Source organism: Lolium perenne, chromosome 7, assembly GCF_019359855.2.
Source record: "Lolium perenne isolate Kyuss_39 chromosome 7, Kyuss_2.0, whole genome shotgun sequence".
NCBI lineage: Eukaryota > Viridiplantae > Streptophyta > Magnoliopsida > Poales > Poaceae > Lolium > Lolium perenne.
In genome coordinates, this window is record NC_067250.2 from 107,923,954 (window position 1) to 107,950,110 (window position 26,157).

Below are 26,157 nucleotides of genomic sequence, written 5' to 3' on the forward strand. Positions count from 1 at the left end.
TTAGTGATTATAGAACTTTCTTAGCCATCTTCTTAAAACCATAGGAATAATTCTTCACATACAATCATAACCCAATTCCAACCTCATTACCATTTACCTTAAACTTAGACATAATTACTAATTATATTATGTGAACAATCCATATTGTTAAGTACTAGCTCAACCTAATCATGTGTTCATTATGCACATGTTATGAATTCTCAAACCACTTAAATAGATCTGGTTTCTAAATTAAAAAGGGAATTAAAATGGATAACTAAACCATTTCTATTTTTACTTAAGCCTCACAAGATATCAATTAAATCCTAAACTAAATATTTGTTTAAACAAAAGAAGTAGGCAGTGAGTATTATCATGAAATGATATTAATACTCAGATAGTTTAGAACCTGTAAAACAACACAGAATTCAAATTTGAATTCAAATAACAAATTCAAAACAGAAAATGAAAACAGAAAATGAAAAGGAAAATAGTAAAGGAGAAAGGCTCACCTGGCTTACCTGTTGGGCCAACCAGACCACCGCAGCCCAGCAACCATCTCCACACCAAGCCCACCAGTAACCCAGCCCACGAACGAAACCAGCCCAACCCACCACTTACCGTTTCGTCGCTGGCGTCAAACAAAAAGGAGACCGTCGTCTTCCTTCTCTTCTCCACGCTCGACAGCGAGCCGACGAAGCTCCGCCACGTCCTCGCTGTGGATAAGGACGCCGCCGGACGCCAAAACTCACCCAGAGTCGAAGGGAATTCCATCTGCATCCACTGCCAGTCGGAGCATCACGATTCCCGCCCAGAAACCCTAACCTAGAACATCGCCGCATCCTGGACGCTCACCGCCAAGCCTCGCCGTCGAACGAGACCGTGTTTGGAGCTATAAGAGGGTCGGAGAGATCGCCACGGCTCGAGAAACCCTAGACTCCCATCCTTATCCTCTCCCGTTTCCTAGTTCTTCCTCTTTCTACAAGACTCTGTCGCCGGCGACCTCCATGGCGCCGTCGATGGAGGGCACCCCAGGGTCCGTGCAGTGTCTCGTTGGAAGCGCCTGGCGCCGTAGAGCATCTGGGCGGAAGGAATCGTGCTGGATCTTCCTCAAGCCAACGAATTTCGCCGATCCCTTCTACAGCATATCGCTGGTAATGGCGAATTCATCGCCGTCTCCATCGATAATCGACATCGCCGACCTTACCATCGTATCCAGGGTAAGATTGCGCATCCATGGACCCCTATTTTGCATCACCTCCTCCTCTGCAGCCTATTCTGGCATTTTGGCCGGAACTCGCCGCCGCAGAGATGCTCGTCGGAGTAGCTCCGGTGATCCCCTGAGTAGGTCGACCTCACCATCGAGCTCGTTAGGTTCCAGGAGTCGGAAAAACTTAATCGCGCGTCCCGGGGAGTCATAAAACGGCGTCGCCGTCGCGCTCTGACTCGCCGGCGTCAAGCCGCCGGTGAGGACGACGTGGCAGTGGACCCGTTGAACTGTTTGACTTGGTCAGCTGCCAACCAGGCAGAGGACTAGTCAAAGGCCCCACTGGTCAGTGTCTTAAGTTAGACAGTGAACCGGTACATCTAGTATTTAGTTTAATTTCAAATTCCAGTAAATTCCTAAAACTTTGCAAAATCATAGAAATTTCATTTCAACTCAGAAAAATATGAATAATATATCAAAATGCTCACAAAAATAAACTCTGTTCAAATAAAATATTAAACAAAAATGTGTGTCAAAATAAAAATTCACTTATTTTTAACCTTATTAATTATGCCATTTCATATACTTAAAATACAATTCAAATTCAATAATTAGTGAAGTTTCAAAAATTAAATTTTAACTATTTAGTAACTAAGTAAAATGTTAAGATTAATTTTATTTACCATATTTGCATTAACTTAATTATTAGTGGTAATTCATAAACCCTAATTGCAAATTACTATTTTCTATTTTCTTTAAATAGTAATAACTCAAGAAAATATTAAAAGCCAATATTATTTTAGTAGCCCAACCATTATGTACTTAAGCATTTTTAGTTAACAAGTCATAGTTTTAAAACCTAACAATAATTAGGAAACCCTGATTTCTAATTAAACCCTAACTAGTAATTATTTTAATTCTTAAACCCTCTAAAAATTAATAGTATGTTAAAATTATTAATAACTCTATTTCAAGTACTTAATCACATTAGTTCTAGTACCAAGTATTACTTTAAGAATTGGATCATAATTTAGAAACCCTAATTTTAATATAAGTTAGAATCTGGATCCCATTATTTCATGTGATCATTCCACTTTAGTAGTAACTCTAAAACCCTAGTTATATGTCACATGTGATCATGTGAGATTCATCTATACCTATAGAACCTTAATAAGAAACCAATGAATGCATGCTCATGATCCACCAACATAAAACCAATTCACATAAGCTTGTCATGTCAGGTCTCATTTTTGAATAAACCTATATGATTCACTAGTATCACCTAAGTATAAACCCTAGCTTGTTACCACATGTTAGCACCATTGATCATCAATCCTATATACCACACCATTAGGATCAACCTCAACCATCAAACCCTAGTAGAACTATTATGATAAACCCTAGTACCAACCTTGTGTAGCAATTCACATCACATGCTCCTATTCAACTAAACCCTACTTAGTAAATGATAAGCCACTTAGCTTAGAAACTATTAGAAATTATTTGGTAAAGCAAATCTGAAGTCATAGTAAACCCTAACTCATAGCAACACCTTGATAACCATCCTTTGATATAATGCTTAGGAGAAACCATAGTAATAAACCTACTAATACTTGCTGCATGTAGATCACTTCTACTTAAGCACCAACTAGCCCTATTAGTAAACCCTAATAGTACTTAGCTCCTATTTAAAGTAGTTCTTGTCCTTATTAACCTGTTCTTCAAAAGTTATTCTTTTGAAGTACAAATGTTAATTAAACCATAGAAGCCCTAGTTCCTATTTAAAGTATTTACTATTTCTAAATCAACATGTTCTTCAAAAGTTATTCTTTTGAAGTATAGAATAAGTAATCATCAACCATGTCCTGTAGAACTTAAAATTGACCACTGTTCTTTACATATTGTTTCACCACTATTCTTTATGTGTGTACTTGTTATGATGTCTTATATCACTTGGTTATGATGCTAATATAACCAAACCCTAATAAGAACCTTGTTTGAGAACCATTCTACAAGTGCAACCAACCCTAAAGAAATCTTTACAACTCATACATCCTTAATCATCGAGGTTAGGTTACGCTCGGGACGATTGCATCTCATACTATGCATTATAGCATCTTTGCCAGTTCTTTAAACATTGTCCTTACCGGACAATGATGGTATTTCAGCATTTGGAGTTCTCACGTATCGAAGCTTTTGCCTGCATAATCTTGCAGTCAAGAAAGGCAAGTTCATCGCTTGCTCATGTCATTTGATTATTTTTATCAAATTATATGCAAAGTACTATACTTATCACTCATGCATTGAAAAGCAAAGTATTATTTTACAATTATGAATATGACTATGTGGTGGGCAATGGAACCATGGTATGTGTTGATATGGTGGAGGTTCCATTGCATGGGTACTACTCATCTAGGACTAAATACCAATGCCGTCCAGTGATTCTAGCGCCGTACATATCGCGTTATCCATAAGATCTATAATGGCTCTGGGGAAGTCAGCTGTATCTTTTCCCTCCTGCACGCCAACGGATTGGTAGAGCCGGCGGGGTGTTGGAGGCACTGCCGTAGGTTGGGATAGCCTTTTAAATCCCCATCCATTAGTGATGATGGCTCTACGATCTATGATGGATTGTCCGGAGTACACCATGAGTAAAGCCGTATTATCGGGGGAAGTCTACTGGAGGTGTACGGTTGGACAAAAGGGTGGGTTTGCAGGGTCGCGGAGAAGGCAGTGATTGCCTTGGATCTTATACTGGGCCTCACACCAAAGGAAGTGTGGACGGGGACATACTCTCGGCCGGCAACATGGTTAAGATCTCTTGTGGGGTAAAGTAACGCACCTCTGCAGAGGGTATCAAGAATTGTGACTGTCACTCCCTATTCCGGGAAGGGAACTGCGAACGCGGCAGGAAAGTAACTCCACGAAGTTCTAGTCAACCTGTGAAGATTGACGGGCATAGTTTTTAGAATAAAATAAACCTTTTGAAGAAATGTTTATGAAAACTTGCATTGGCCTATGACTTTCTGGTCTATGGCTGTAGCTAGTGCATGATACACCTATTTCCTAATATGAACTTGCTGAGTACGCTCGTACTCATTCTATCTCGTTTGAACCCCTTCTTAGATCAATGCACCGAAGGAGAAACTACCGTGGAACTCGAAGACAAGGGAGTCAACTGCAACAAGATGAAGAATCCAATCAAAGAAGTCAATGGAGTCAACTTCTACCTCAGCTATAATGGAAACCTAGACTAGTGATAGAAGGGAACCTTTCCCTAATCCTAGCACCTAAGTAGCTAGATTTCTATAGCAAGCCAATTAGCTCCTAAGCTTGAGTTAGCAACAAGTTAGACTACGAGTCATTCTTCTGGAGCTTTATTTGAAGTTTTACCTCACTGTAAAGTAGGAGGCTGTGTGGATCTTATGTAAACAGTTCGTGTGTACTTCTATAGACATACCTTGGACTCGCATATGTTTCTGTTGTACCACTCTGAGAGATGTAATATGAGTGGAACGGTGTTTCACTTGTGTTATGTCAACGACTTGTGTACTACACCATGCAGTGGTACGCTGGGTCACCGCAGCTGGTATCAGAGCAAATGCTTTGACCCTAGGATTAAAACCCTTTAAAGGAGACCTATAGGTTTGGTAGTGTTTATAGGAAGTATCTTAGTTAAGCCAACTATGCTAAACCAACTATTCTTTTGACTTGAGATGGGTATTCACTTGAGAATAATCCTGACACACTTGAGTCAATCTTTCTTATCTATATTTCTTAAGTAAAGTTAGTTAGTTATCTTGCTTCATTCCAAATAACTAGAACACCATTGGAGCATTAGATAATTGGTGGTAGTAGACCACAGTTGGTATACAATACATGGTAGTCCAAAGAGAGGATACAACCATAAGGAAGATATCCTATTGGAAGAAGTATACCAATATAAGTATTGTTAAGTAAGAGTCATTAAAAAACACTAAGATGAATGATGTTACGTGAGGAATATAAGATATATAAGGTAGTATATGTCTATGATGAGTCAATCATAGTAGGTAAGGAAGAGTGATAGGAGTTACATGAGTCTACTTTCAATAATAAACTAGGAACTCATATATGATTCACTTGGGAATCATGGTATGATGGAGTAGAACATCATAAGTACGATAACAAAAGGATGATAAGGAGTAGGATTTAGGGAATAGTTCGAAAGCTTAGGCCTTAAAATCCTAGATACTGTGTCAAGAATGTTAGAACCATAGTTCTTAATTTAAAGAAGGCTTATTTAGAGCATATCACATAGAGAAATCCTAGAGTTAGAGGTGGTATATTCTAAACAATCATGTGTTTAGAGTAGACATGTTAGAACTAATTGTATTATAGGAAGTAGTCCTCAATAGCACATATATATGGTATATTATTTTGTTAGTACTTCCAAAGAAAACTAGGTTAACTTCAACTATCCCAAGCCATTTTGCTTCAAGTTTGTCTCATTGCAAATGTGCAATTAAGACAAATGTTGAGACAAATAGTAGAAATTCACGTATTTGTGTTAAGTATCACGACCTAAACCTATCTTATGTGGTGTTATATACTACACATCTGAGCCTGATGTTTAGGGATGTCTTACCCAACTATTATATTCAGGCATATAAGGATGTGTATTATAAGCACAAAGCTGGATTTTCTTGGATTTTCTTGAATCTTCATTGATTGACTAGATCCATATATGAAGTTTGACTTTGATATGCAAATGCATGTTGCAATATCAAGCTCTTACTTGATGTTATAGGTCTAGAGGGTAAAGGTATTCGCGTGAGGATGTGACGAATTCTGAAGATTTGGAAGATAAGATGGGGATATTTTATGATTTGCCACACTTTTCTTGAAAGTGTCTATTATTTGCCACATGACCACCACCTGTCAGGGACACATAAAATGGCAAATGATAGAAGTGCAAAGAAATTGTGGCAAATTATAAAATCCCCCGATAAGATGAAGGTTCACTATAAGGAGGAAGTAAAGTTGTGAGAAGCAACCACAACAATCTGAAGGAAGGACCAATCAAAACTCATTTTTATCCTTAATCAAGGAGTACTTCAACATGGAAGTATCATGACAGTGAGAAAAATAGTGAATATGGAGCAGTAGAAGTGGAACCATATTCATTATGGAAGAAGGGAATGAAAGTGAAGTCACTTATAATACTATTTTCATAGTGTCAACAAGTGGTTATCTTGCAAAACAAACCCTGGGAGAAGGAAAATAGTCAAGTGAAGTCGTAGCTGGTATAATAAGACCGCAGCTGATATAGGATAATCATGAAGAGAAAGTATGTGAAGTGAGGTATATCTTAACTAAAACTATAAAAGTAGCCACAGCTGGTAGGTAGATGTTGACTAGAACCATAATATAGCCACAGCTGGTATCCAATAAGCCACATCTGGTACTAGGTAGTCTGCAGCTGGTACCAGATAGCCCACAGCCTGAACATTTCTTTACCCTAAAAGAAAGGGGGATTCCGCAGCTAGTATTTCACAGCTGGTATCTCGTAGTTGGTAAATATTTAGTTGGAGGATTCAAAATGGATATCCACAATTGTGTGGATGCACCACAAAGTTTTCTTCGTGAGACTTTTGAAAAGTACAAACTATAAGCCAAACCAAAACTAATCTTCTAACCTTGGAGTTTAATGATTAGAAGAAAGGAAGTTTGAAGATCATTAGTAAACTCCAAGGGGGAGAGGAAGGTTGAATGAGAAGTATTAAGATATAATATTTGGAGTATGATGGACCAAGAAGAAGGTCTGAACTGAGAGGAAGTCCGATCTTATTTTTATAAGGTTGTTGGGAACTACCCATATAAAAGTACTCTCAGAAGTTTGTCAGACCAGAAGCCGAGGTTCATATCTCGAGGAAGTAAGGATTAGACCTTAACTTGAGTAAGTAATTGTTATTACTCAAAACCAAGAGAACTTAAGTAAGTATTAGATAATGAAGTTGGATGAAGAAGATGTCGGAGGACAATCAAAGCCTAAGAAAGCAAAAGACTGAAGGGTTTGACCATACTAAAACTAATGATTATTAGAAAGATTCCTTTCATGGAACCTAAAGAAACCAAAAGGAAGATAACTAGTATGAACTAGAAGCCATGATTGGATGGACTAAATGAGTCTAATCCATTCGTAGGACTAAACTACCAGGACCATGCCTATTGTAAATACCTTACGAAGTACCATTACTTTCGTTATGGTAGTAAGGGACAACAATACCTTACTTTACACAAATCCTTTAGAATTAAGGTTTGAGTATCGCAGCTGGTACACCATAGTGCCATATTACATCGCAGCTGGAGTATCGCAGCTGGTAGGACCAAGTTTTAAGTACCCAAATAGGAAGATGTCACCACAGCCATTAGTAAAGTCCATTAACACAATAAGATGTCCTAATCCAAGAATCTTTGAAGAGTAAGCCTACAAGCTTAGAGTGTTGGAAGAAATCATAGAATAGAAGAAAGTATCAGTGCCAGACATCAGAAGACTTCCGGAAGGATTTGGACAAGGGATATATCCAATTATATCTAGTGTGATCACCATGGAGTTGAAGGATGGTGATCTGTTCAAGACATTTCAACATTCCGAAACATGAGAGCGTTCGAACTTCGGGACGAAGTTCAGTTTAAGGGGGGGAGGCTGTAATATCCCAGGTTTAGAGGCAATAAAATGAGAGAACACCAAAGTGTGCATTGCATTCATGCATAGAAAATCCGGGGAATTTTCGCGCTTTCAAATAAAACTTACCACAGTAACTGAAGTTTCACTTGACTTGCTGGAACTGAAGTAGATCATCACGTCAAGCGCTATAAACTTCACTGTGATCTTTACTAAAACCTTGTTTTGGGTAGAGATGATTTGATCTATGGGCTAGATCAAATAGTAGTAGAATTACAACAAACAACACCTTAAGTAAGGATCAACTACAAGATCTTATAAAGGATCTCAACATGACATTCCTTACAACAACCCATGAATAATTATTCAACTATAAATCAAAGAACACCATTAATTGAGAAACTATTCTTTACTTATCTTATCCATGTCTTCTATTAAATAAATGTTCCTACCATGAGTCGCATGGTATAGCTTTTCAACTACAATACTTGAGTCAAGTCAAGAACATTCATATTCACTCTTCATTAACTTTTGATCATTCCAACCTTGTTTCCCAACTCATACCATTAAACCTAGAGAAAGGAGAATCATTCATATGCTTATATTATCCATTGGGTAGAACCTAGTTTAATATTCAACCTATCTATGTGAGATAAACCATTAATACTAAGCAATGCTATAAGGAGTACAAGTCAAGTATTAAACCCTACTTGACCTAGATCACACTTGATGGTAAACAAGAACATATTCTTCTAGTAAATATAGAGAGGCAAGTGTTGTGATTATTACAAATTGGGTGATGATCATAAACCTTAAGAATCTAAGTGAGTGTGTTGAGAGAAGTATTAAAGAAGAGAGATTAGTGAGGAATAAGTGGATCATGTCTAATGCATGATCTTACTTATAAATTGAGATGTAAGTTAAACCTCTACAAGTGATCCATAGATCTCATTTTTCACATGAAATGATAAATATATCAATAGTAGATAATCCAGACCAATACTCATGCCTTGTGTAGTATGGATATTGTATTTAAACCATGCCTATCCAAACATTTGAGACAAACCTAGTATTGCCTTGATACAATAATTCTACCTAAGTGAGGAGTATAACCCTAGCCACTAAAATATGATCAAAACTTATACCATATCCTAAACCTCGTTGTGTATCACATTGGTGATCATAACTAAAACCCTAGGCCATATTTGAATTCCAATCCAAGCATTACTTTGGATTATAAATAGAACCCTGCCATGCCTCATGCCTATTTTATATTAGTGAAGCATCACCAAAACTATAAACTTTTCACATAGAATCCACTCCACATAAAATGTTGTCCTAATTTGTGTATCATGGAGCACAAGTATAAACCAAGCCATATATACCTAAGCTTAAGTGTTATTTAAGTGAGTAGAGTGAACCAATATTAAATTCTATTTTGCCTTCCAAAGAAATTTGTCTAGTGTACCAAATAAAGTAGTGTTCTATAAAAGTAAACCATCATTAGCAAATGCCTTGCTAATTATAAACATAAGATCCATCTTAATTAGTTCAAGCTAAAAGTTTACTAAAACCAGATTAGTGATTATAGAACTTTCTTAGCCATCTTCTTAAAACCATAGGAATAATTCTTCACATACAATCATAACCCAATTCCAACCTCATTACCATTTACCTTAAACTTAGACATAATTACTAATTATATTATGTGAACAATCCATATTGTTAAGTATTAGCTCAACCTAATCATGTGTTCATTATGCACATGTTATGAATTCTCAAACCACTTAAATAGATCTGGTTTCTAAATTAAAAAGGGAATTAAAATGGATAACTAAACCATTTCTATTTTTACTTAAGCCTCACAAGATATCAATTAAATCCTAAACTAAATATTTGTTTAAACAAAAGAAGTAGGCAGTGAGTATTATCATGAAATGATATTAATACTCAGATAGTTTAGAACCTGTAAAACAACACAGAATTCAAATTTGAATTCAAATAACAAATTCAAAACAGAAAATGAAAACAGAAAATGAAAAGGAAAATAGTAAAGGAGAAAGGCTCACCTGGCTTACCTGTTGGGCCAACCAGACCACCGCAGCCCAGCAACCATCTCCACACCAAGCCCACCAGTAACCCAGCCCACGAACGAAACCAGCCCAACCCACCACTTACCGTTTCGTCGCTGGCGTCAAACAAAAAGGAGACCGTCATCTTCCTTCTCTTCTCCACGCTCGACAGCGAGCCGACGAAGCTCCACCACGTCCTCGCTATGGATAAGGACGCCGCCGGACGCCAAAACTCACCCAGAGTCGAAGGGAATTCCATCTGCATCCACTGCCAGTTGGAGCATCACGATTCCCACCCGGAAACCCTAACCTAGAACATCGCCGCATCCTGGACGCTCACCGCCAAGCCTCGCCGTCGAACGAGACCGTGTTTGGAGCTATAAGAGGGTCGGAGAGATCGCCACGGCTCGAGAAACCCTAGACTCCCATCCTTATCCTCTCTCGTTTCCTAGTTCTTCCTCTTTCTACAAGACTCTGTCGCCGGCGACCTCCATGGCGCCGTCGATGGAGGGCACCCCAGGGTCCGTGTAGTGTCTCGTTGGAAGCGCCTGGCACCGTAGAGCATCTGGGCGGAAGGAATCGTGCTGGATCTTCCTCAAGCCGACGAATTTCGCCGATCCCTTCTACATCATATCGCCGGTAATGGCGAATTCATCGCCGTCTCCATCGATAATCGACATCGCCGACCTTACCATCGTATCCAGGGTAAGATTGCGCATCCATGGACCCCTATTTTGCATCACCTCCTCCTCTGCAGCCTATTCTGGCATTTTGGCCGGAACTCGCCGCCGCAGAGATGCTCGTCGGAGTAGCTCCGGTGATCCCCTGAGTAGGTCGACCTCACCATCGAGCTCGTTAGGTTCCAGGGAGTCGGAAAAACTTAATCACGCGTCCCGGGGAGTCATAAAACGGCGTCGCCGTCGCGCTCTGACTCGCCGGCGTCAAGCCGCCGGTGAGGACGATGTGGCAGTGGACCCGTTGAACTGTTTGACTTGGTCAGCTGCCAACCAGGCAGAGGACTAGTCAAAGGCCCCACTGGTCAGTGTCTTAAGTTAGACAGTGAACCGGTACATCTAGTATTTAGTTTAATTTCAAATTCCAGTAAATTCCTGAAATTTTGCAAAATCATAGAAATTTCATTTCAACTCAGAAAAATATGAATAATATATCAAAATGCTCACAAAAATAAACTCTGTTCAAATAAAAATATAAAACAAAAATGTGTGTCAAAATAAAAATTCACTTATTTTTAACCTTATTAATTATGCCATTTCATATACTTAAAATACAATTCAAATTCAATAATTAGTGAAGTTTCAAAAATTAAATTTTAACTATTTAGCAACTAAGTAAAATGTTAAGATTAATTTTATTTACCATATTTGCATTAACTTAATTATTAGTGGTAATTCATAAACCCTAATTGCAAATTACTATTTTCTATTTTCTTTAAATAGTAATAACTCAAGAAAATATTAAAAGCCAATATTATTTTAGTAGCCCAACCATTATGTACTTAAGCATTTTTAGTTAACAAGTCATAGTTTTAAAACCTAACAATAATTAGGAAACCCTGATTTCTAATTAAACCCTAACTAGTAATTATTTTAATTCTTAAACCCTCTAAAAATTAATAGTATGTTAAAATTATTAATAACTCTATTTCAAGTACTTAATCACATTAGTTCTAGTACCAAGTATTACTTTAAGAATTGGATCATAATTTAGAAACCCTAATTTTAATATAAGTTAGAATCTGGATCCCATTATTTCATGTGATCATTCCACTTTAGTAGTAACTCTAAAACCCTAGTTATATGTCACATGTGATCATGTGAGATTCATCTATACCTATAGAACCTTAATAAGAAACCAATGAATGCATGCTCATGATCCACCAACATAAAACCAATTCACATGAGCTTGTCATGTCAGGTCTCATTTTTGAATAAACCTATATGATTCACTAGTATCACCTAAGTATAAACCCTAGCTTGTTACCACATGTTAGCACCATTGATCATCAATCCTATATACCACACCATTAGGATCAACCTCAACCATCAAACCCTAGTAGAACTATTATGATAAACCCTAGTACCAACCTTGTGTAGCAATTCACATCACATGCTCCTATTCAACTAAACCCTACTTAGTAAATGATAAGCCACTTAGCTTAGAAACTATTAGAAATTATTTGGTAAAGCAAATCTGAAGTCATAGTAAACCCTAACTCATAGCAACACCTTGATAACCATCCTTTGATATAATGCTTAGGAGAAACCATAGTAATAAACCTACTAATACTTGCTGCATGTAGATCACTTCTACTTAAGCACCAACTAGCCCTATTAGTAAACCCTAATAGTACTTAGCTCCTATTTAAAGTAGTTCTTGTCCTTATTAACCTGTTCTTCAAAAGTTATTCTTTTGAAGTACAAATGTTAATTAAACCATAGAAGCCCTAGTTCCTATTTAAAGTATTTACTATTTCTAAATCAACATGTTCTTCAAAAGTTATTCTTTTGAAGTATAGAATAAGTAATCATCAACCATGTCCTGTAGAACTTAAAATTGACCACTGTTCTTTACATATTGTTCCACCACTATTCTTTATGTGTGTACTTGTTATGATGTCTTATATCACTTGGTTATGATGCTAATATAACCAAACCCTAATAAGAACCTTGTTTGAGAACCATTCTACAAGTGCAACCAACCCTAAAGAAATCTTTACAACTCATACATCCTTAATCATCGAGGTTCGGTTACGCTCGGGACGATTGCATCTCATACTATGCATTATAGCATCTTTGCCAGTTCTTTAAACATTGTCCTTACCGGACAATGATGGTATTTCAGCATTTGGAGTTCTCACGTATCGAAGCTTTTGCCTGCATAATCTTGCAATCAAGAAAGGCAAGTTCATCGCTTGCTCATGTCATTTGATTATTTTTATCAAATTATATGCAAAGTACTATACTTATCACTCATGCATTGAAAAGCAAAGTATTATTTTACAATTATGAATATGACTATGTGGTGGGCAATGGAACCATGGTATGTGTTGATATGGTGGAGGTTCCATTGCATGGGTACTACTCATCTAGGACTAAATACCAATGCCGTCCAGTGATTCTAGCGCCGTACATATCGCGTTATCCATAAGATCTATAATGGCTCTGGGGAAGTCAGCTGTATCTTTTCCCTTCTGCACGCCAACGGATTGGTAGAGCCGGCGGGGTATTGGAGGCACTGCCGTAGGTTGGGATAGCCTTTTAAATCCCCATCCATTAGTGATGATGGCTCTACGATCTATGATGGATTGTCCGGAGTACACCATGAGTAAAGCCGTATTATCGGGAAGTCTACTGGAGGTGTACGGTTGGACAAAAGGGTGGGTTTGCAGGGTCGCGGAGAAGGCAGTGATTGGCTTGGATCTTATACTGGGCCTCACACCAAAGGAAGTGTGGACGGGGACATACTCTCGGTCGGCAACATGGTTAAGATCTCTTGTGGGGTAAAGTAACGCACCTCTGCAGAGGGTATCAAGAATTGTGACTGTCACTCCCTGTTCCGGGAAGGGAACTGCGAGCGCGGCAGGAAAGGAACTCCACGAAGTTCTAGTCAACCTGTGAAAACTGACGGGCATAGTTTTCAGAATAAAATAAACCTTTTGAAGAAATGTTTATGAAAACTTGCATTGGCCTATGACTTTCTGGTCTATGGCTGTAGCTAGTGCATGATACACCTATTTCCTAATATGAACTTGCTGAGTACGCTCGTACTCATTCTATCTCGTTTGAACCCCTTCTTAGATCAATGCACCGAAGGAGAAACTACCGTGGAACTCGAAGACAAGGGAGTCAACTGCAACAAGATGAAGAATCCAATCAAAGAAGTCAATGGAGTCAACTTCTACCTCAGCTATAATGGAAACCTAGACTAGTGATAGAAGGGAACCTTTCCCTATTCCTAGCACCTAAGTAGCTAGATTTCTATAGCAAGCCAATTAGCTCCTAAGCTTGAGTTAGCAACAAGTTAGACTACGAGTCGTTCTTCTGGAGCTTTATTTGAAGTTTTACCTCACTGTAAAGTAGGAGGCTGTGTGGATCTTATGTAAACAGTTCGTGTGTACTTCTATAGACATACCTTGGACTCGCATATGTTTCTGTTGTACCACTCTGAGAGATGTAATATGAGTGGAATGGTGTTTCACTTGTGTTATGTCAACGACTTGTGTACTACACCATGCAGTGGTACGCTGGGTCACCGCACTCCTCGGCTCCTCCTTTTGGCTAGCTTCGTCTTCTGGAAAAATAGGATTTTCCGTGTAATTTCCGTCAATTGTTGATCTTCCGAAATATTGCATTCTGACGGTGCTTTTTCCAGCAGAATCCTGACTCCGGTGCGCGATTCTCCAATAATCATTAAACATGCAAAATAGATGAAATAACATAAGTATCACTTCTAAATATGAAATATATCAACGAATAACAGTAAATTATGATATAAAATAGTGATGCAAAATGGACGTATCAACTCCCCCAAGCTTAGACTTCGCTTGTCCCCAAGCAAAACTGAACTCGATAAACAAGACCACATGTTTATGGAGTGAAGAGTCGATAAACCAAATACAGACAAGAAGCATCATAATAATTCACACAAGACATTCTAGTGAACAACTTCCTCATATAATTCAACTTGAAATAAGTAGAAGGTAATCACAAATAAAGGTGCATAAGAAATCATAATTGGTGATGGCAGACTTTGTTCTTGGTATGAGAACAATTAGCAGATTGTATTTATCTATTGATCAGCGCTCTTATGTTAAAGCTTATATGGCACAACTTGCATACTCAATCATAATAATCTCCTCATAATCATTGATAACTTTCAAAGCTATATTCATTCAGATAAAACTTGTACTAAACAAGGAAGAATAAAAGGCATGATTAAACAAATCACAATATAAATGGTTTGATCACAACAACTCAATTGCTTGCTTAAGACGGAGGGAAATAGGTTTACTGACTCAACATAAAGTAAAAGATAGGCCCTTCGCAGAGGGAAGCAGGGATAAAATCATGTGCTAGAGCTTTTCAAGTTTTGAAATCATGTAGAGAGCATAAAAGTAAAGTTTTGAGAGGTGTTTGTTGTTGTCAACGAATGGTAGTGGGCACTCTAACCCCCTTGCCAGACAGACTTTCAAAGAGCGGCTCCCATGAAATTTTTATTTTTGGGTGACACTCCTTCCAACCTTTTCTTTCACAAGCCATGGCTAACTGAATCCTCGGGTGCCTTCCAACAATCACATACCATGAAGGAGTGTCTATTTATTTTAGTTTTATTTAGAGATGACACTCCTCCCAACCTTTGCTTTCTCAAACCATGGCTAACCGAATCCTCGGGTGCCTCCCAACAATCTCATACCATGGAGGAGTGTCTATTTGTAAAATTATGAAGGTTAATTAATCGGGGCTGGGAACCCCATTGCTAGCTCTTTTTGCAAAATTATTGGATAAGTGGATGAAGCCACTAGTCCATTGGTGAAAGTTGCCCAACAAGATTGAAAGATAAAACACCACATACTTCCTCATGAGCTATTAAACATTGACACAAATAAGGGATGATAAATTTTGAATTGTTTAAAGGTAGCACATGAAGTATTTACTTGGAATGGCAGGAAAATACCACATAGTAGGTAGTTATGGTGGACACTGATGGCATAGGTTTTGGGTTAAGGTTTGGATGCACGAGAAGCATTCCCTCTCAGTACAGGTCTTTGGCTAGCAAGGTTGATTAGCAAGCATAAGAGTTGAGGGAAACAAACAAATATACATGTGATAGAAACAATCATGCATCTTCCTTGTAAGCAGAAACTATTTTAACTTCAGAATAATAAGCTAAGAGCTAACAAGAAAGAAATATAATGAAACAACATATCTACATGTATTTCCTCTTTTCTATTTAAACTCAAAGTGTTGTTGCTATTGACCAATGCTAAGTTTGCCAAAACCAAATAGATTTACTCAATGCTCCCAAAGTGATAACAATACTAACAACAAGATCAATCAAATAATAGAGATTGCAAACTAAAATAAGATGTGCAATATGTAAATGATAAAACTTCTCATTAATATTCCATAACGATAGCTCACACCAAGGGATACATAGACAACCAACTAAAGAGAGATACTTCCACACTGCAACCCATCTTATATGATAACTCCCCTACTCATGATATGACACTACTTGATAGTAAAAAGTAAAAGATAGTGATGATGTGATACCGCGGCACTCCCCCAAGCTTGGAACAAACCCAGGGGGTGCCAATACCAATGATGAATTACTCCTTCGGCGGTGGTGGTGATGAATTCTTCCCATCATCAGACTTCCAAGGAAGAGGCTCTCCATCAACAAACGACATCTTGGTCTCAGGGATCCTGAAAGTAGCAGCATAGCTTATGTGTTTAAACCTGTTTTCATACTCGCAGTTTTGATTCTGAACATCATAGAGTTGAGCTTAGTGTTTGTTGGTGGTGTCGTGAAGCGAGAGGATGTCGTCCCACAGCTTTGCAGTCTCCTTCTTGTGCCCATCAATCAGTTCGGACACAATCTTGTGGAAGATGTCCACTTCACGCTCAGCCATCTTCTTGTAGCATAAACCATTTTATAAGGTGACATACCCATAGGATTTTTATAAGCAGTTTTATAAGCCCATAGTGCTTCCTTCAATTTACTAGCCTAATTCTTTCTAGATTTATTAACAGTCTTTTGCAAGATAGATTTAATCTCTCTATTTCATAATTCTACTTGCCCACTAGTTTGAGGATGATAAGCAGAAGCAATTCTATGATTAATACCATATTTAGCAAGAGTTTTTCTAAAACCACCATGAATAAAATGAGAACCTCCATCAGTCATAAGATATCTAGGTACTCCAAATCTAGGAAAAATAATATCTAAAAGCATTCTTAAAGAGGTCCCACCATCAGCACTTTTTGTGGGTATGGCTTCCACCCATTTAGTAACATAATCAACAGCAACAAGTATATGAATGTTACCTTCTGAAGAGGGGAAAGGTTCCATGAAGTCAAATCCCCAACAATCGAATGGTTCAATAACAAGAGTATAATTCATAGGCATTTCATTGCGTCTGGAGATATTACCAACCCTTTGACATTCATCACAAGATAAAATAAACTTTCTTGCATCTTTGAAGAGAGTTGGCCAATAAAAACCTGATTGTAGAACCTTTTGCGCGGTTCAATCTCCGGCGTGATGTCCTCCATAAGCACTACCATGACATTTACTCAATATCTCTTGTTGTTCATATTCGGGAACACATCTTCGCAGAATACCATCCACTCCTTCTTTATATAAGTGTGGGTCATCCCAAAAATAATGCCTCAAGTCATAAAAGAATTTCCTCCTTTGCTGAGCTGAAAAGGTTGGAGGCAAGTACTTGGAAACAATAAAGTTAGCATAATCAGCATACCAAGGACTGTCTCGCGAGCTCACCTTTATTACAGCCAATTGTTCATTTGGAAAACTATCATTAACAGGAACAGGATCATAAGCAATATTTTCCAATCTAGACAAATTATCAGCAATAGGATTATCAGCACCTTTCCTATCTATAATATGCAAATCAAATTCTTGCAACAAAAGCACCCATCTAATAAGCCTTGGCTTAGCATCTTTCTTTTGCATAAGGTATCTAATTGCAGCATGATCAGTATGAATTGTAACTTTTGAATCAACAATATAGGATCTAAACTTGTCACAAGCAAAAACCACAGCTAACAATTCTTTTTCAGTTGTAGCATAATTTCTTTGAGCAGCATCAAGAGTTTTACTAGCATAATGAATAACATTCAATTTTTTATCTACTCGCTGTCCAAGAACAGCGCCTGCAGCAAAATCACTAGCATCACACATAATTTCAAAAGGTAAGTTCCAATCAGGAGGTTCAACTATAGGAGCAGTTGTTAAGGCTTTCTTTAGAGTTTCAAAAGCTTCCTTACAATCATCCAGAAACAAAAGGTACATCTTTTTGAAGAAGATTAGTAAGAGGCTTTGAAATCTTAGAGAAATCTTTAATAAATCTCCTATAAAATCCAGAATGACCAAGAACACTACGAATACCTTTAACATCCCTGGGATAGGGCATCTTCTCAATTGCTTCAACTTTAGCTCTATCAACTTCAATACCTCTCTCGGAAATTTTGTGTCCCAATACAATTCCTTCATTAACCATAAAGTGGCATTTCTCCCAATTAAGAACAAGATTAGTTTCTTCACATCTCTGCAAAACTTTATCAAGGTTTCGCAAGCAATTGTCAAAAGAATTCCCATAGACAGAAAAATCATCCATGAATACCTCTACAATACTCTCGCAAAAGCCATGAAAAATAGCAGACATGCATCTTTGAAAAGTAGCAGGAGCATTACATAAACCAAAAGGCATACGTCTATAAGCATAAGTTCCATAGAGACAAGTGAAAGTGGTTTTCTCTTGATCTTTAGTTTTAACAGCAATTTGTGAAAACCCAGAATAACCATCAAGAAAGCAAAAATGAGTATTTTTAGACAACCTTTCTAACATTTGATCAATAAAACGTAAAGGGTAATGATCTTTCTTAGTAACTTTATTAACTTTTCGATAATCAATGCACATTCTATACCCTACAACTACTCTTTGAGGTATGAACTCATCATTATCATTAGGTACAACAGTCATTCCTCCTTTCTTAGGAACACAATGCACATGACTAACCCATCTACTATCAGCAATAGGATATATAGTACCAGCTTCAAGAAGTTTTAATACCTCATTCCTTACCACATCCTTCATCTTAGGAATTAGACGACGCTGATGTTCAACAACAGGCTTTGCATCATCTTCCATATTAATGGCATGTTGGCAAATAGAGGGAGAAATCCCCTTCAAGTCATCAAGAGTGTAGCCAATAGCTCCTCGGTATTTCTTCAATATTTCCAATAACCTTTCTTCCTCAAACTCTGAAAGCTTAGAACTAATAATAACAATATATATTTTCTTATCATCAATATGAGCATATTTAAGATCATCAGGCAATGGTTTTAAATCAAAAACAGGATCTTCCTTTGGTGGTGGTGTTGTACCTAGATCTTCAACCGGCAAATCATGCTTAAGGATAGGTTGACGAAGGAAAATTTTATCAAGCTCATTTCTTTCTTCCATAAAGACTTCACTTTCACTATCCTCCAAATGTTGCTGCAAATGATTATTAGGAGCAAGAGCAATAGATGCACACTGTTCAACTCTAAAATCATTATTAGGTAAATCAGCTTTATAAGGAGTTTTGGCAAATTTAGAGAAATTAAACTCATAAAATTCACCAGCAAATTTAGTCACAATTTTCTCTTTCTTGCAATCTATAACAGCTCCACAAGTATTTAGAAAAGGTCTACCAAAAATGATAGGACAAGACTTACTAGCAGCAGAACCAAGTACCAAAAAGTCAGCAGGATATTTAATCTTACCACATAGAACTTCCACATCTCGAACAATACCAATTGGAGAGATAGTTGCTCTATTAGCTAGCCGAATAACCACATCAATATCTTCAAGTTCACAAGAACCAATTTCATGCATAATCTCCGTGTAAAGCTCATAAGGAATGACACTAATACTTGCACCAATATCGCATAAACCATAATAACAATGATCACCAATTCTAACAGAGAGCATAGGAACACTGGTTTTCCTAGACTTATTAGGATGCGAAACAATATTAGAAGCATCTTCACAGAAAATAATATGACCATCTTCCACATTTTCAGTCACAAGATCTTTAACTATTGCAATAGCAGGTTCAACCTTTATTTCCTCTTCAGGTTCTATAGGTTTCTTTGCACTTTTATTAACCGCACTATTTATAACAGAATACTCCTTCATTTTAGCAAGGAAAGGAGTTTTTTCAATATAAGCTTCAGGAAGAACATGATCAACAGTTTCAATTATAACACATTTATTTATAGATGAATCAATTTTATCTTTATACGGTTCATGATACTTATCAAAATTCTTCCTAGGCAATTCAAAATGAGAGGCAAAAGCTTTATAAAGATTTGCAACGACTTGAGAATCAAGACCATAAGTAGCACTCATATTACGAAATTTATCAGTATCCATAAAAACTTCAATGCATTTAAAATCATAGTTTATACCTGACTCTCTACCTTTGTCGTTCTCCCATCCTTCAGTATTCTCCTGAATCCGATCAAGAAGGTCCCTTTTAAACTCTTCTTTGTTGCGTGTAAATGATCCAGAACAAGAAGTATCTAGCAAGGTGTTATCTTGAAAAGAAAGTCTTGCATAGAAATTATCAATGATAATATTACCAGGAAGCTCATGAATGGGGCATTTGAGCATTAAAGACTTCAATCTTCCCCATGCTTGGGCAATACTCTCTCCATCATGAGGCCAGAAATTATATATGCAGTTCCGGTCTTTGTGAATTTCACTTGGAGGATAGAATTTAGAATAAAATAGAGGCACAATATCATTCCAATCAAGAGAACTCCCATTCTTCAGCAATTTGTACCAATGCGCCGCTTTACCAGACAACGATATAGAGAATAGTTTCTTTCTAACTTCATCCATAGCAATACCAGCACACTTGAATAAACCGCATAATTCATGTAAGAACAGTAAATGATCTCCAGGATGGACAGTTCCATCGCCTTCATAGCGGTTATCCACAACATGTTCAATAATTTTCATAGGTATTTTGTATGGAACCTCTTTCTCACCTGGCGCCTCATCCACTACCTTTGCAGTAGTAGTAGATTTTCCAAATAAAAATTCAAGAGAAGATCTCTCCATAATGAATTATAGCAGTAGGCAGAAATAAAATCAGCACAAACAGTAAAAGTTTCCCTTACCAATTCCACTTACCAATAGCGCTTCACTCCCCGGCAACGGCGCCAGAAAATAGTCTTGATGACCCACAAGTATAGGGGGTGTATCGTAGTATTTTTTATAAATAAGAGTGTCGAACCCAACGAGGAGCAGAAGGTGTTGACAAGCATTTTCGATGAAGGATTCATTGTAAATGCTCACAGACAAGTATTCAGGGGGTTTTGATATAGCAGATGAATAAAGTACAAGTAAGTAAAATGCGAGAGAAATAATTGCAGCGAGTGGCCCAATCCTTTTTAGCACAAAGGACAAGCCGGTTTGTTTACTTATAATGACCAAACGTTCTTGAGGACAGACGAGAATTTAGTCTAGTGCTTTCACTTCATATAGCTGATTAATCTTCATTGTTTTGATAAGTGTTGTGTGGGTGAACCTATGCTAATGCACCACCCTTCCTAGGACTAATACATACTTTTGATTATACCCCTTGCAAGCATACACAACTACAAGAAAGTAATTAAGATAAATCTAACCACAGTCTTAAACTCTGAGATCCTGCTATCCCTCCCGCATCGATATACCAACGGGGGTTTAGGTTTCTGTCACTCCGGCAACCCCGCAATTACCAAACGAGTACAAGATGTATTCCCCTAGGCCCATAAAGGTGAAGTATCATGTAGTCGACGTTCACATGACACCACTAGAAGAATAACACCACAACTTAAATATCAAACCATTGAATATTACCCAACATAATTCACTACTAACATTTAGACTTCACCCATGTCCTCAAGAACTAAACGAACTACTCACGAGACATCATATGGAACATGATCAGAGGTGATATGATGATGAATAACAATCTGAACATAAACCTTGGTTCAATGGTTTCACTCAATAGCATCAATAACAAGTAGAAATCAATACCGGGAGAGTTTCCCCTATCAAACAATCAAGATCCAACCCTAATTGTTACATCGGTGACGATGTGCAGCGGTGGAGATGGCGGTGATGATGATGGAGATGATGGTGATGATGATCCCAATGATGTCCAACTCGATGGCGGTGACGATGGCGTCGATTTCCCCCTCCGGGAGGGAATTTCCCCGACAGATTTCAGCCTCCCGGAGAGCTCTTTTCTCTCTGGTGTTTTCCGCCCCGCAAAGGCGGCTGTGACTCTTCACGACTATCCTCTGGAGCTTAGGTTTTCAGGACGAAGAAGTACGCGAAGGAGAGGAGGCCAGAGCGGGCTGTGGGCCCCCTCCCCACAAGGCGGCGCGGCCAGGCCTGGGCCCGCGCCGGCCTATGGGGGGCCCATGGCGGCCCTCCTCGGCTCCTCCTTTTGGCTAGCTTCGTCTTCTGGAAAAAATAGGATTTTTCGTGTAATTTCCGTCAATTGTTGATCTTCCGAAATATTGCATTCTGACTGTGCCTTTTCCAGTAGAATCCTGACTCTGGTGCGCGATTCTCCAATAATCATTAAACATGCAAAATAGATGAAATAACATAAGTATCACTTCTAAATATGTAATATATCAATGAATAACAGTAAATTATGATATAAAATAGTGATGCAAAATGGACGTATCAGCAAGCAATTTCGCTCATATATGAGAGCAAGCAAGCAATAGTCTATCCACATATATGACAGCATGCTATAGTTGACTTTTGTCAGAAAATTCCTAATAAACTTATGGAATTGGAGGTAGTTTAAAAGTTTTCACCACTATTGCCTTGTTGGCTTCAAATGAGGATATTACCTCTTTCTTCTCTCTACCACTCTCTATTGAAGAGTTCCAAGAACTCCAGGAGGTGATCCGGCTTGTGGAGACAACAAACATTGATGGTTCTGCGTTGGACCAGAGGGTCCTTGTGTTGGGAGCTAAATACACTCCGTCCAACTACTAATAAATTTCTGTTTGGGCAAGTTACTGTACATGAAGCTCTTAATGCAATTTGGTCTTCTAAAGCTCTTCCTAAACTCAAGGTTTTCCTCTGGCTACTAATGCATGATCGGCTGAACACCCACAATATCATGCTTCGTAAGAATTGGAAAGTGGATTCAGGTCTGGAATGTGTTCTTTACAATGCTACAAATGTTGAGACGAGTAATCATCTGTTTTTAGTGCGATTTTGCTGTTGATTGCTGAAATACGGTCAATATTCAATGGTCCCCAAATTTACCTTTTTCGGGCATGTTTCGCCTGGCTAAGGATACCATTCAGGGGCCCTGTTTTTTGGAAGTGGTGGCTTGTGTGTCTTGGAATATTTGGAAGATGCGGAACGATCTTATCTTCCAAGCAATTCCAGCTTCGTTTATTCGGTGGAGAAGGGGTTCTCAAAGCGATTTTCTGGTGCATCAGTTCAGAGTAAATTAAGCCAACTGCAGTTCAACCACTTATTGACTGGGTGTTGTTTGTTCTTGTTTAGTTTAAATGTGTTTCCTTGTTCATTTTTACACCTCTCTATAAACTTTTAAACTTTTGGACGCTGACTGGGTGTTGTTTGTTCTTGTTTAGTTTAAATGTGTTTCGTTGTTCATATTTTTACACCTTGGTGTAAACTTTTAAACTTTTGAACGCTTTGTCCCTGTACAGTCTGTGTGACAAATATAGAAAATTACACCGTAGGGGATTCCCTTACGGTAGGGGTGTCAAAAAAATAAACTTTCACCAAAAATCTTCCTAATAAACTTTCAGAAAACTCACACGTGACTTCAGACAGCAGAGCATCCCACAAGAAAAATGAAATACAAAATCCCACAAATACATACCTTGAATATGAAATCAAATAATTAGCAATTTAGGATCTTCTTGATGCTAGCTGTGATTTCTCCTCCTTGCAGACTTCTTTTAGAAATCTGAAAAAGTGTGGCACAAGTGACTGTATATCAACCACTATAGGGAGTAAGAAAAAGTATAATGCAACTATATATGAATGGATAACCAATAAGATGATATATTTGCAATACAGATCAACTCAAGTCTTCTTTGTTATGCCTATTGCAATAAGATTGCCTATGCCTTATTGTGAACGTATAATTATTCATTTGTTCCTCAACCAGTAGCAACTTTTCACCTAAGATAAGTAAGAGAGCTTTAGTAGAATCTAATGATCATATGAACATTTCACTCTGAACACTAATTCCGAACCCCACATATTTTTTTCTTCAGAAATAGGAACTTGTCTGGGGAACATTTGAGTGACAAAAGAAGAGAACAAGTGATATTTATATCATGGAAAAAACGCATGTGCGTTTCAACAGATCTAAAATGATCAATACCGGTTCATCGTAAATCATTGTGATTTGTATCACTAAAATATCATAGGTTTCATTATCTGCTTTCTTTTACACCATTTAATACATGTCAGTCAGGTTTCACGTCAGAATTAGTTCCCTAGCTCCTATCTCAAAAGATAAAATTTAAAACCAATGCACAATAAATGGGTGCATGGTAACAAAATAGCACATGAAATCACTTTCATAACCAGTCTTTTGAGCACTTAACATGACCAAAATGAAGCATGGGCTACGCTACATTTAAAACTCGCATTAAACAAAACATATGTGCTCTGATTCAACATGGTAGAAAAATTAAAGCGATTCGATTCTGGTTCTAACCATTGACGATAGCACTTTGATGCACATCGTGTGGCTACAGTTGTGCAGCATGACCTTGTTGTTCAGCTCCATGCCGACCCTTGCTGCAACCGCCTCCGGCCTGCCGCTGATCCGACTGTCCGTGGTCAAAGTGAATGCCCATGAATCAAGAAATGCATTTCCGGATCAATTTTGACACATTGACAAAGATATTCTTCTCTACAAAGAGTGAGTAGAGTTGATGCCCTCCCATTTGCTAGTTACATATTAAAGTACTAAGGAATGGGATATAAAATTGAAGAAACTATCCTCACCATTAGCCATTGCAAAATGTGAGGTGTAGATTTCCCAAACCAATATATAAGAACCACATATCCGAGAATTTTCCAAAGAAATGAACCTGAAAATGAGACCGAACAAAACAAAACCATTAGATAGGAACATTTTAGTAATGCGGGGAAATAGCTAATAGTAGTATTAGTGCAACAAGCAAATCACTATATGCAAATCCATAGAAAAAAGTAAAACTTTCACCAGCCAGGCCAAAATCCCAACAATGTTATTAGCCATTTATATGTTCTTCTTCCGCGATGCCTCTTCCAGGTTACTAAAAAAATCTAGATATTTCATGAGTTGCATAGTATTAGTATGTCCATAAATAGATGTCAAATCTAAGACATCTACTTATGGACGGAGGGAGTAGTAAAATTACTATAACTACAACAAATAGTTATGCAAGGACAATAATTCAGAGCATGTACTATTCTATCACCCCATCTAAAACAACATATTTCCATTGAATTTAAGAAATTGATGCATGCTACATAACAATTTACTTTGGTACTTGTTCTATTTAACTCTAATATTGTTTTAAAAACTAAAACAAAACACTTCGACAATATGCTCGCATGGTTACCATATGTTGTAGCCATCACTACTTGCCAGATGCATCTATTCATTAACCTGTGTTAATTATGTAGCAGAAATTCAGATGTTATTTTCTGGCGGCCCAAATGTCTACTGATTCAGTGTCATCTCTACTATAAAATTGGGATTGGAGTTGCAATACAAGAGAAGCAAAAGAGAAAGTCGACTGCAGACATATCAACAGATACAATAATCAATGTACAACCAATACAAATCGTTGTTGACTAAGATCTCCTGAACTTATGAAAAGAACCAAGCGTTCAAGGTGAGGTAAATGTGCATGAGAAGTAATCTCACCCTTTAGGGGAAGTACGACAGGGGTAACTGTATTGGTAACTCTCATCACCACATCGAAATACAGAGTGCTTAAAGACTCTGACCTGAGGTCACTCGTAGGCAGTGGCATTCACTTGAAGTGAATTCGCGCCGGCCGGCCGGGGACTTAGGCAGTGTATTGTTTATGGTAGTAAATCAGAAGATATATATACCCAATTTCTATTTCATGCCAGGGCACTCCCGTGTCTTCCACGGTGCCCACGGCTAGCGCACGTTAGATCGCGATCCAACGGTCTAAGACTACCACATGCGTGCATGTGTGACGTGATGGATTTTTTCGCGGGGACCACAAGCACATGGCGACCGCGACCGCACTAATGCGAGCCTGTCGCTTATCCATCTCCATTCTCCTCCCTCTGGTTCCCATCCCCATTTCTAACTCCATGAAATTGAGCATCCCCAATTCCCCATGCCCTGCTCTACCGCTACCTCTACCAGCGCCTCCTTGGGCTCCGC

The 26,157-nt window shown here is 38.1% G+C and overlaps 1 long non-coding RNA gene across 5 annotated transcripts in view; it reads right to left on the minus strand.

The window, feature by feature from the left end:
- Nucleotides 1–25,846, minus strand: part of LOC127316351 (uncharacterized) — a 47,290-nt gene extending 21,444 nt beyond the window's left edge. For 3 of the 5 annotated variants that reach the window (XR_007860278.1, XR_007860276.1, XR_007860279.1), the window contains exons 1-4: nucleotides 24,973–25,846; nucleotides 24,753–24,838; nucleotides 24,460–24,574; nucleotides 23,611–23,697 (exon numbers count right to left, since the gene is read on the minus strand). This is a non-coding gene — a long non-coding RNA (uncharacterized lncRNA). Of the gene's footprint in view, nucleotides 1–23,610; nucleotides 23,698–24,459; nucleotides 24,658–24,752; nucleotides 24,839–24,972 lie in introns of all 5 variants that reach the window. The other 2 variants (XR_011748480.1, XR_007860277.1) reach the window with 2 other exon arrangements.
- Between the last annotated feature and the right edge of the window lie 311 nt (nucleotides 25,847–26,157).